The following is an 11,702-nucleotide window of genomic DNA, read 5'->3' as shown; positions in this document are numbered from 1 at the left end:
GTAGGCCAGGGGCGGGGCCTGGGTCAAGGCCCGAAGCGGGAGTCTCCGGGACTGGACACCTCCCACTCTCACCAGCCTCGCACCACATCTCTACTTCTGGCCTCGCTGTGCAGGCGTCTTCTGTTACACGCGGAAGAAGGGAAGAATGGCCAGCGAGAAGGTCCTTCCAAAACCCACCACCTCAGAAAGCACTCCCCCGCCCATCAACCCATATTGATCATTGTTCGACATGTAACCGTCCATCGGGCTGCCTTCTGACCTTCCCAAAATGAACCCTTTCCAGAACCAACCTTTGGTTCCTCACTACTTCCAGGAACTTCTGAAATTGCACTCTCCCACCTGATCAGCTATACCTTCTCAGATCTTCTCGCTGAACCTCACATTCTGCCTCCCTAACCCCCCCCACCAACTAAGCTTCTATTCCACCCCCAACCCCTCTGCCAAAGAAATAATTGCTAAAGTAAGTTCTTCTTTCTTTGGGGTGCTACGAATTACACAAATACTTCTGCCTTGCCAGGACTTTCTGAATCTGTGCTTTGTGCTTAGCTCTGAAATTCCAGCGCTCTACTCCCCACCAACTCCTAAACTCTCAGGAACCTCCCAGTTTCTTCTCCCTGACCCCGCTGTATTACAAGACTATTTTTTTCAAACCACCCCTTACCCAGCACTATTCTCTTACTGTGCGTCCCTCATCACCTCCAACTGGAGCAAAATTCATACCTATTCTTTGTGACCAAAGTTGTTCTGAACTTTTATCCTCTTTTTCAGAAATTACCTATTATAATTTTCATTAATACTTACTCCAATCTTCCCTATTATTGACACTGGTCCCCACTTTCTCTTTCTATGGATATGCCTCTGCAAGGTGTTTCTAGCCAACATTTATCATTAATGGTGAGTCCAGATTTCAAATTTATTTTTTCCCATGCTCCCAATATTCAATTTCTACCAGAAAATACAGACCCATATAATAATATCATTATTTATAATTTGCATGTCTAATGTGAAGAATTGAAAGCTCCCAAAAGTGGGGATGGTTGCACAACATTGTGAATGTAATTAATACTACTGAACTGTACACTTTAAAATGGTTAAAAGAGTAATTTTTTTTTTTTGGCCGTGCGGCTTACGGAGTGACCAGGGATTGAACCCGTGCCCCCTGCAGTGGAAGTGCAGAGTCCTAACCACTGGACCGCCAGGGAATCCCTGAAGTATGTTTTATTACAATAAAAAAGTACAAGAAAAACCTCCCTAAGGTTTTTTTTTTTTTTCTTTTTTTTGCGATACGCGGGCCTCTCACTGCTGTGGCCTCTCCGGCCGCGGAGCACAGGCTCCGGACGCGCAGGCTCAGCGGCCATGGCTCACGGGCTCAGCTGCTCCGCGGCACGTGGGATCCTCCCGGACCGGGGCACGAACCCGTGTCCCCTGCATCGGCAGGCGGACTCTGAACCACTGCGCCACCAGGGAAGCCCCCTCCCTAAGGTTTTTGTTTGTTTGTTTGTTTGTTTATTTTGGACTGAGTTGGGTCTTCATTGCTGCCCACGGGCTTTATCTAGTTGTGGCGAGCAGGGGCTACTCTTTGCTGTGGTGCACGGACTTCTTGTTGCGGTGGCTTCTCTTGTTGCAGAGCTCAGGCTCTAGGCACACGGGCTTCAGTAGTAGTGGCTCGTGGGCTCAGTAGTTGTGGCTCGCAGGCTCTAGAGCACAGGCTCATAATTGTGGCACACGGGCTTAGTTGCTCCGCGGCATGTGGGATCTTACCAGACCAGGGCTCGAACCTGTGTCCCCTGCATTGGCAGGCGGATTCTTAACCACTGTGCCACCAGTGAAGTCCCCAGGTTTTTTTTATGTAACAAAAAAAAAACAAAGGTCTATGCTTTCATATTACATAACTAGCAAAGCTGTCCCAGCTCCTAGTGCTAATGTGTATTTTTCCCCGTCCTGTAAGCTGGTATTTTTTCCCTGTCCTGTAAGCTGTACTAGTATCTCTTCTAATCCATTTCCATTTCAAATGAGATGCACCTTACAGATTTAATTTATCACGTAATGGCCCTCAACTCCAAAACTCAATCCAGACCTAGGATGGAAAGTTTATATACATGATAACCGACAAGTCTAGTGACTTAAACATCCAATTATTTCTTCTCTACTCAGCTGGTTACAACTAAGCTACTCAACCTACAGATGTTATTACACTCACTCTCAGAGATCTTACCCAACCTCAGAGTTTTAAATACATTTATATGTAGTCATTGGGATGACTGCTAATCTCCAGCCCTTCCCACCCACTCTCCAAATCTATTGATCCATATTTCCCACATCTCCACCTGTATACCTAACTGGCATCTATTTATCATATCCAAAACTAAATTCCTCATCTTCTTTCCCAAACATGCTACTCCTGCAACCTTTCGTCATTTCATTAAATCACAACTCCAACCTCAGTCCATAAACATTGAGTAATTTCCTAATTAATCTCCCTGCTTTCTCTTGCTTCCTACTTTCTGTTCCTAATATGGCAGCCAAAGCAATTCTTTAAAACCTAAAACAAATCTTGTCACACCTTATCCCCAAACCCTTCAATGGCTTCCCATATCACTTGGGGGAATTCTTAAAATGGTCTACTGGTTTCCTGTTATATCTCTGGCCTCAACTCCTAGAACTTCCTTCAGTCACACTGGCTTCTTTGTTCCTCATAAATACCTGGCATGATTCCCTCAGGGCCTCTGCACATGCTCTTCTTTCCACCTGTACTACTTTTCCCCTAGATATTCCATGTAACTTCCTCTTTCTATATCCTTCTTCAGGTTTTACACAAATGTAAGCTTCTCAAGGAGGCCTTTTCTGGCTGTAATATTTAAAATTACTACCCACTCTACCCTCACCCCTACCAAAACTCTATCTCTTTTCTCTCCTTTAATTTTTTCCACAGAATTTACCAGTGCTTATAATATATATAAAATGTTTTTATTATTAGTTTTCCCCCACTAGAATGTAAGCTCCATGAAGGTAGGAATTATCTGTTTTGTTCATTTGATTTGACACTGAATAGATGATATACAATGGTGCCTCTACTTAAAGACCAAGTCTTTCTATGTGTGTCTTTCACTGCTAGAATATCTAGCAACTAGTGGCCAGAGGCTAAAGAAATGGAGAAAAATGAATCCCTTTCCTCAATGAATGTACTATTTCATGGAATGAATGTGAACCTAATAGTTAAATAAATAACATACACAAATAAAAAGTAGGGATGCAGAAAACAGACCATGTTTGTCAGAGATCATCAGGGAAGGAGGTAATTGAACAGGCTTTTGACACAGCCAAGCATGGGCCAGGGCAAACACACATACATGTATACACATGCATGCACATGTGCACATACACACACACACACACACACACACACACACACACACACAAATAAGGAAACCCAGCTTGGTCAAAGAACAAAGAATTGTCCAGTTTGCCTGTCTTAAGATTCTTGACACCCTCTCCTTGACTCCCCAACACTTGTATGGCAGACCACTGACCAATAACATTAGAGAAATAGGTCAAGGTTATATCATGAACAGTTTCAATCTTGGGCTAAAGAGTTTAGACTTAATTTAGTGGCTAATAAGAAACTGGTGACAGCTATGTTTTAGAAGAATTAATCTGGGAGAGATGAATACAATAATTGGGAAGACAGTCACTGACAGATCTGACAGTAAAGAAGCCAGTTAGGAAGCTTTTGCAATAATCTAGGCAAGAGAGTTGATGGGAGCATGAAAATATAATCAGAAAGAAAATGGATGGAGGAGATAGCACCTCTGGGCTTGCTAAGGAATTAAATATGGAAGGCAAGGAATAGGATAAGTCAAAACTGATGCAAAGTTTTTTGCTAGGGTGGTTAAAAGACTTGATGGACCATTAACAGAAGAGGGAAAACAGAAAGAGGGACTGGTTTGGGACTTCCCTGGTGGCACAGTGGTTGAGAATCTGCCTGCAAATGCAGGGGACACGGGTTCGAGCCCTGGTCCAGGACGATCCCACATGCCATGGAGCAACTAAGCCCGTGCGCCACAATTACTGAAGCCTGTGCATCTAGAGCCTGAGCTCTGCAACAAGAGAAGCCCACGCACCACAACGAAGAGTAGCCCCTGCTCACCGCAACCAGAGAAAGCCTGCGCGCAGTAACGAAGACCCAACACAGCCATAAATAATTAAATAGATAGATAGATAGATAGATAGATAGATAGATAGATAGATTTAGAAAGAGAGACTGGTTTAAGGCATAGAAAGGGGATGGAAATGTTGGCACAAACTGTAAAGATGAAAATATACAGAATACCAAAGGACAAAGGTTTGGCAAAGGTTTTTGTTTTTGTTTTTTGTGGACCATTTTTAAAGTCCGTATTGAAGGGACTTCCCTGGTGGCACAGTGGTTAAAAATCCACCTGCCAGTGCAGGGGACACAGGTTCACAGGCTCTAGAGCTCAGGCTCAGTAGTTGTGGCGCACGCCTTAGTTGCTCCGTGGCATGTGGGATCTTGCCAGACCAGGGCTCGAACCCATATCTCCTGCATTGGCAAGCGGATTCTTAACCACTGCGCCACCAGGGAAGCCCCTGCTTCTGTTTTATGTTTTGGCTTTTTGGCCATGAGGCATGTGGGATCTTAGCTCTCTGACCTAAGGGGATTGAACCCGCACCCCCTGCAGTGGAAGGCGAAGTCTTAACCACTGGACCACCAGGGATGTCCCAGGCAGTTTTTCTTTAAATATGGGCAATACGTGAATACCATATAGACTGGATATAGCAATAACTACCTAAAAAGCCTTCTTTGGGGTCTTCCCTGGCAATCCAGTGGTTAAGACTCCACACTCCTGATGCAGAGGGCACAGGTTCTATCCCTGGTAGGGGAACTAAGATCCCATATGCCGTAGGGCGCAGCTTAAATAAATAAATAAATGTAAAAAGCCTTCTTTGAAAGCTTCACCCAACCCCACACATACCCCGACGTTTCATGAAACAGGGATAAATCAATGTGCCTTTTTTAATTATTATTATTATTGGTTTTCGCGGTAGAAAAGTCTTTTATTATATTAGTCAGGCCCCATCTGGCTGGGCCTAGACCTGGGCCCAGGAATAGCTGAGAAGAGCCCGTCCCCCTCCCTACTACTCAAGCTTCTCTTTGTCCTGCTTCTTCTCTTCCTCCAGCACCAGGGTTCGTTCTCACTCTTTCACCAGCTGGACACCACAGTAGATGAGAAACAGGGTGGCCAGTGTGGTCTGGGGGAACCCTGTGAGTAGCAGGCACTGGGCGACCAGCTCTGTGAACTCAAGGCTGCTCAGGCTTACAAGGTTGTACATGATGATGGCCCAGAAGTTCATGGCCCCAAAGATGGCTGAGACCCTGCGGGACATCTGCTCCCACACAGAGGCCTCAATTTGCGCTAGGGACCCCCACTCTGACAGTTCCTGTACCCAGAGCTCAAAGGTGAGGCCAAAGCAGTTAAGACATGACCACAGGTAGACATTATCACAAGGCCCAAGCCACAGAGTGGTGATGGCAAATGTGGCCACACTGGCCCCCAACTCTGGAATCACCGCAGAGTTGAGTAGGCTAGGCCAGCCGGGGACAAGGGGCTGTCCCTGCCTGGGGGGCTTTACACCTTCCCCCCCACCCCCCACTCTGACCTGGGCCTCCCAAAATCCAGGGGAGGCCCCATTTTAATAAACATTGTCATGGACCTTAGCTATCTTTATTTTACTTACTTACTTATTTATTTATTTTTGGCCACACGGTGAGGCTTGCAGGATCTTAGTTTCCTGACCAGGGATCTAGCCCGTGCCCCCTGTAATGGAAGCCCAGAGTCCTAACCGCTGGACCATCAGGGAATTTCCTTAGCTATCTTTAAGTTAGGCTAGGTAGTCTCTTTTAGACCACAGATCATTAATGTTTATTTACTTATATTTACCAGGAATAAGCATCATATATCACAGATGCCTTATAATTTAAATAATTTTGGAGTCATATGTAATTTATCTGATATATAACACACGATCTTTGCTCCTTTAGTAGCATTTGTACGCTCTTTTATATGGTTAGATTTTTTTTTTTTTTTTTTGGCGGAGCTGCACAGCTTGCGGGATCTCAGTTTCCCAACCAGGGATTGAACCTGGGCCACGGCAGTGAAAGCCTGGAATCCTAACCCGTAGGCCACCAGGAAATTCCCTGATTTTTTTTTTTAACTACTCTTTTTTTTTTTAATTTACTTATTTATTTATTTTTTGGCTGCATTGGGTCTTTATTGCTGTGCGTGGGCCTTCTCTAGATGCAGCGAGCGGGGGCTACTTTTCATTGCGTGCGCGAGCTTCTCATTGCGGTGGCTTCTCTTGTTGCAGAGCACTGGCTCTAGGTGCGCGGTTTTCCATAGTTGTGGCTCGCAGGCTCTAGAATGCAGGATCAGTAGTTGTGGCGCACGGGCTTAGTTGCTCCATGGCATATGGGATCTTCCCGGACCAGGGCTCAAACCCGTGTCCCCTGCATTGGCAGGCGGATTGTTAACCACTGTGCCACCAGGGAAGCCCCCTGATTTTTTTTTTTAAAGCACACTTTGGTTATATTTTGACCTTAGGTAATTAGATCTTAAGAAATTGCATAAGATAAAGATGATTCTTATTATTTTTGACTCTAGAAATAATATTAGATATGCTTAAGTTGTGACGTCAGCTTTCCATGACTAGTGTACAGTTGAAAAAGTTTGTGAACATGAGGTAAAGTTTAATCAGGAAAGCAGGGATTTTAGGAAACAGCTTCAGGTTTCTTTTTTACTACGGCATTAGTAATCTGGTATTCAAAAAATGAAAAGTGACATTTTTAAATCAAATCTTTTGCTACAGTCCTCCAAAGCTATACATTAAATTTCTAACAGAGTATAGCGAAAAAGAACAGAAACATGGAATGTCTGTTTCTCTACTTAGTAGGTAAGTGATCTTTTTTTCTAAATTTTATTTATTTTTTGGCTGCCTTGGACCTGCGTTGCTGCACATGGGCTTTCTCTAGTTGCAGTGAGCGGGGGCTACTCTTCATTGCGGTGCACCGGCTTCTCATTGTGGTGGCTTCTCTTGTTGTGGAGCACAGGCTCTAGGTGCACGGGCTTCAGTGGTTGCAGCACACAGGCTCAGTAGTTGTGGCTCGTGGGCTCTAGAGCGCGAGCTCAGCAGTTGTGGCGCAGCACAGACTTAGTTGCTCCGCAGTATGTGGGATCTTCCCGGACCAGGGCTCGAACCCGTGTCCCCTGCATTGGCAGGCGGATTCTTAACCACTGCTCCACCAGGGAAGTCCTGTAAGTGATCTTAAAGACAATACATACCTGATATACAGTTTCTAACCTGTAAAATATGGCTGATCCCCCAGATATGATATGGATATCAAATAAAATCATTTAGACAAAGGACCTACCACAGTGCACAACACATAATATGTGCTATATTCCTTTCACTTCCTCAGTATGTGCACCCCTAGACCTGCAGAACAGATCATTATTCATCCAATCCATACATATTTACTATCCACCTGCTGTGCACCAGGTGTTATGTTAGATGGTCAAGCTATGAAAATAAGATAAAATTCCTACAAAGACTTTTGTAAGAGAGCAAGCAGTTACAAAAAAGTAAGTATAATTTGCCAGTATTTGTCTAGTATTAGGGGTATGCATAGAGTACTATAAGGAACAAAGAGGGAAGAGACCAATTCTATTGGGGTGGGGTTGGGGGATGGAATTAAGAAAACCTAGAGAGTTGAACTGAGCCTTGAAAAATGAGTAAGAGTTTTCTGAATATTTCAGAAGAGGAACTACATCATCTCAGTGTAGTTACAATTATATATAGCAATGAACTGGAAATTATTTAGAGAACTGATCTAATTTGTTTTTGTTGTTGTTCATCACGTATTTCTTGTACAGGTGCTAGGCATCAAAGATACAATAGTAAATAAAAACTTGGTCCCTGCAATTCAGGGAGCTTATATTCTAGTGGGAAAGAGATCTTAATCAAGTAACCACAGAAATTTATGTAAAATTTAAACTAGAATAAGTACTTCGGGGAACTAAGTTCCCACATGCTGCACAGCGCGGCCAAAAAAAGACCATAAAACAGGGATTGACCTAAACCAGTTTAGAGAAACCTTCCTTAAGGAAATGATGCTTGAACCCAAAGGTGAAGAATGCCTAGGGCTTAACTGAGGAAAGGAAAAAGAAAAAGCAGAAAAAAGAAACAGAGCTTATGGTGGAAGAGTTTGGTGTCTTCAAGGGTCCGATCACAACTTCGAATGCATTACCATGCTATGTCCTTCCAGGCTTCAGGCAGGTCACTCACATTGACAAATGTGTAAGACAATAGAGGGAGCTGCTAGACTGAAGAACTGTAAAGTGCTTGCTTTGCCTAAAATGAAACTTTTCTGCAAATGAAACTTACTGGTTTACAAGAGTGGAATTATTGGTTTGTAATTACAGAAGAAAGCCACTGAGGCTGGAGTGAGAAGAACTAGGATGTTTGTGATATAAGATGAGATAGAGAAATAGGTCAAGTCTTACAGCCACTAGCAGACTTATAGCCCGTGTAAGAGTCTTGACATTATCCTAAAGCAATATGAAGCCAGTATTAAGCTGTGGCTGACATGGTGAGGTGTGTATTTCAAAATGATCATTCTGCTCATGGCTTGGACAATGGAATAAGGACAAAAGTGGACGTGAGTACACTATTGCAAGACGTGGCAATTCGTCTAGAGTAAAGGCCATGGGAGTGGAGGGAAGTAGGTGGATTCGAGACACACTGAAGTGATGAAATGGACAGAACTTGGTGATCGATTCAATTAGGGTGTGAGGAAGGGGAGATAAAGATAATTCCTAGGTTCCTGGTTTACATGACTGGATGGGGAATTCCCTGGCAGTCCAGTGGTTAGGACTCTGTGCTTCCACTGCAAGGGGCATGGGTTCGATCCCTGGTCAGGAAACTAAGATCCCACAAGCCACGTGGCACGGCCAAAAAGAAACCCACAAAAAACATGACTGGATGGACTCACTGAGGCAGGAATCACTGGAAGAGGGTCAGTTTGTTGTTGCTTTAGGGCAAAGTGGAAGGACAGGGGAGAAGATGAGTTGCATGGTTGGGACACACTGAGTATGCGGAGGCCTCAGAGACATCTAAGAGGAGATATTAAAGAGTAGAATATATAAGGAGCAGCCCGGGCTGAAGATATAATATTAGTAAGTCAAGCCTAAAGAGAGAGTGAGAACCTAGAACTCAGCCTTGAGTAACTGCAACACCTAATGGCCAGTTGGAGAATGATGAGGCGGTAAAGGAGATAGAGGAGTAGCTAGAGATGTGTGTGGGTGAGGGGGCGAGGGTGTAGGATAGAAGCCAATGGAATAGAGTGTTTTAAGAATAATGTAGTATTGGAAACGTTGAGTTTAAGATGTCTATGAAGGATCGAAGCTGAAATATTCTGGGAATTCCCTGGCTGTCCAGTGGTTAGGACTCCGCACTTCCATTGCAAGGGGCACGGGTTCAGTCCCTGGTCAGGGAACTAAAATCCCACAGGCGTGTCCAAAAAAAAGGAAAGTCTGGAGCAATGGGATTCAGTCTAGAGAGATAAATTTGGAAGTTTGGGGCATTTACATTACAACTTAAAGCCATGTTTATTTAGAAAGCATAGTATAATGTGTAAAGACATTACTCAATCAACGGTAGCAATTGTTATTCACACACTTGAGCAATAATAACACTGATGGATTTACTTAGTGTTTTTCTCTGAGAAGATAAAAACACTTTGGAGATATTATCCAATTGCTTCTGTCATTCGGTATTTGACCTGTCAGCAATATTTATTGAGGGTATTATAGTAAAAGATAAGACACAAAAGAAATAGAAGATATGAGTCTTACCCTTAAGCTTTCACGTAGTTGGGGGAACAAAATGTTGACATATGCGGGCTTCCCTGGTGGCGCAGTGGTTGAGAGTCCGCCTGCCGATGCAGGGTATACGGGTTCGTGCCCCAGTCCGGGAAGATCCCACATGCCGCGGAGCCTGCGCGTCCGGAGCCTGTGCTCCGCAACGGGAGGGGCCACAACAGTGAGAGGCCCGTGTACCGCAAAAAAAAAAAAAAGTTGACACATGCAATACTAATGAACAGAGTCAAAATTACATAATCAGTGATACAAATTAATAAAGTTCGGGCTTCCCTGGTGGCGCAGTGATTGAGAGTCCGCCGGCCGATGCAGGGGACATGGGTTTGTGCCCCGGTCCGGGAAGATCCCACATGCCGCGGAGCGGATAGGCCCGTGAGCCATGGCCTCTGAGCCTGCGCGTCCGGAGCCTGTGCTCTGCAACAGGAGAGGCCACGACAGTGAGAGGCCCGCGTACCGCAAAAAAAAAAAAAAGAAAAGAAATTAGCCTCATTTGTGCAAATATATAGAATTACATAATCGCAGTCACAGGTTAAAAAGGACCTCTGAGAGGCGTTTATTTATTTATTTTTTAAATTTTTGGCTGCGTTCGGTCTTCGTTGCTGCGCGTGGGCTTTCTCTAGTTGTGGCGAGCGGAAGCTATTCTTCATTGTGGCGCTCAGGCTCAGTAGTTGTGGTGCACAGGCTTCGTTGCTCCGCGACATGTGGGATCTTCCAGAACCAGGGCTCGAACCCGTGTCCCCTGCATTGACAGGTGGATTCTCAACAACTGTGCCACCAGGGAAGTCCTCTGAGAGGTGTTTAACAAAGTTTCTTGAGCTATTGGGTATCTGCTTTGTGCTTAGTCCTGAGCTAGCACTGGGAATATAAAAAAGGAAGATAAGTCCTTTGAGAGACATACAGTTTGGTAACTGGAGTGGAGTGTGTGAGAAGTGCTATGACAGAGATCTGGGGCTGCTGCAGAAGCAGTGTGGAGAGAGTTATGAAGCTCCTAATTCTGCCTGGGTTATTACATGAGGCTTCACAGACAAGGAGTTTTGTGAGCTGGGTTTTTAGGGATGAAGATAAGTTTGCCAGGTTGGCAGGAATGAGAATAATGTAGAGGAAGGAGAGGACGGAACCAGAGGGAGAAGGACATTCCAGGCAGACCTGTATCTGTCCCAACTTTTTCGTCCCCTCTATTCACAGAGCTGGAGAAAGTATGTTTGTTAGAACAGACTCACCAAATAATCAAGACAGCTTTAAATGAATTCTCAGAGGGGAGGAAGAAAACATTCAGAAATAATTCAGCCAGTTGTTTTCAATGTGCTTACTATGTAGAGGTCATGAGGTGTGAGGCAACGAGAAGGAAGAATTAGAACGGAGCAGGTCCCAGAATGTCTCAGGTGAAAAATGCAATGAAAGAGGTCAGGAACACAGCACAGTTCTTCAGGGGTTAGAGATAATGGGCTGCAGTTACAGAGCAAAACCTTCAGGGCCGGGGACTTCCCTGGTGGTCCAGTGGTTAAGACTCCGTGCTTCCAATGCAGGGGGCACAAGTTTGATCCCTGGTCGGGACACTAAGATCCCACATGCCACGGGGTGAGGCCAAAAAGTTAAAACAAAACAAAGCCAAAAAATACCCTATTCACTCATGGTGGAGAGTCAGCTTTGGAAGTCTCTGGCTGGACCAGGAGTCTCGAAGTGCTTGCAGTGCCAAGAGGGGTCTGAAGAAGGAAGCATCCAGAGAAAGAAGATGGTGAAGGCATTTTGGTT

The sequence above is a fragment of the Stenella coeruleoalba genome, assembly GCF_951394435.1.
Source record: "Stenella coeruleoalba genome assembly, chromosome: 16".
NCBI lineage: Eukaryota > Metazoa > Chordata > Mammalia > Artiodactyla > Delphinidae > Stenella > Stenella coeruleoalba.
The sequence above is the reverse complement of the archived record's forward strand: the minus strand, read 5'-3'. Positions refer to the sequence as shown.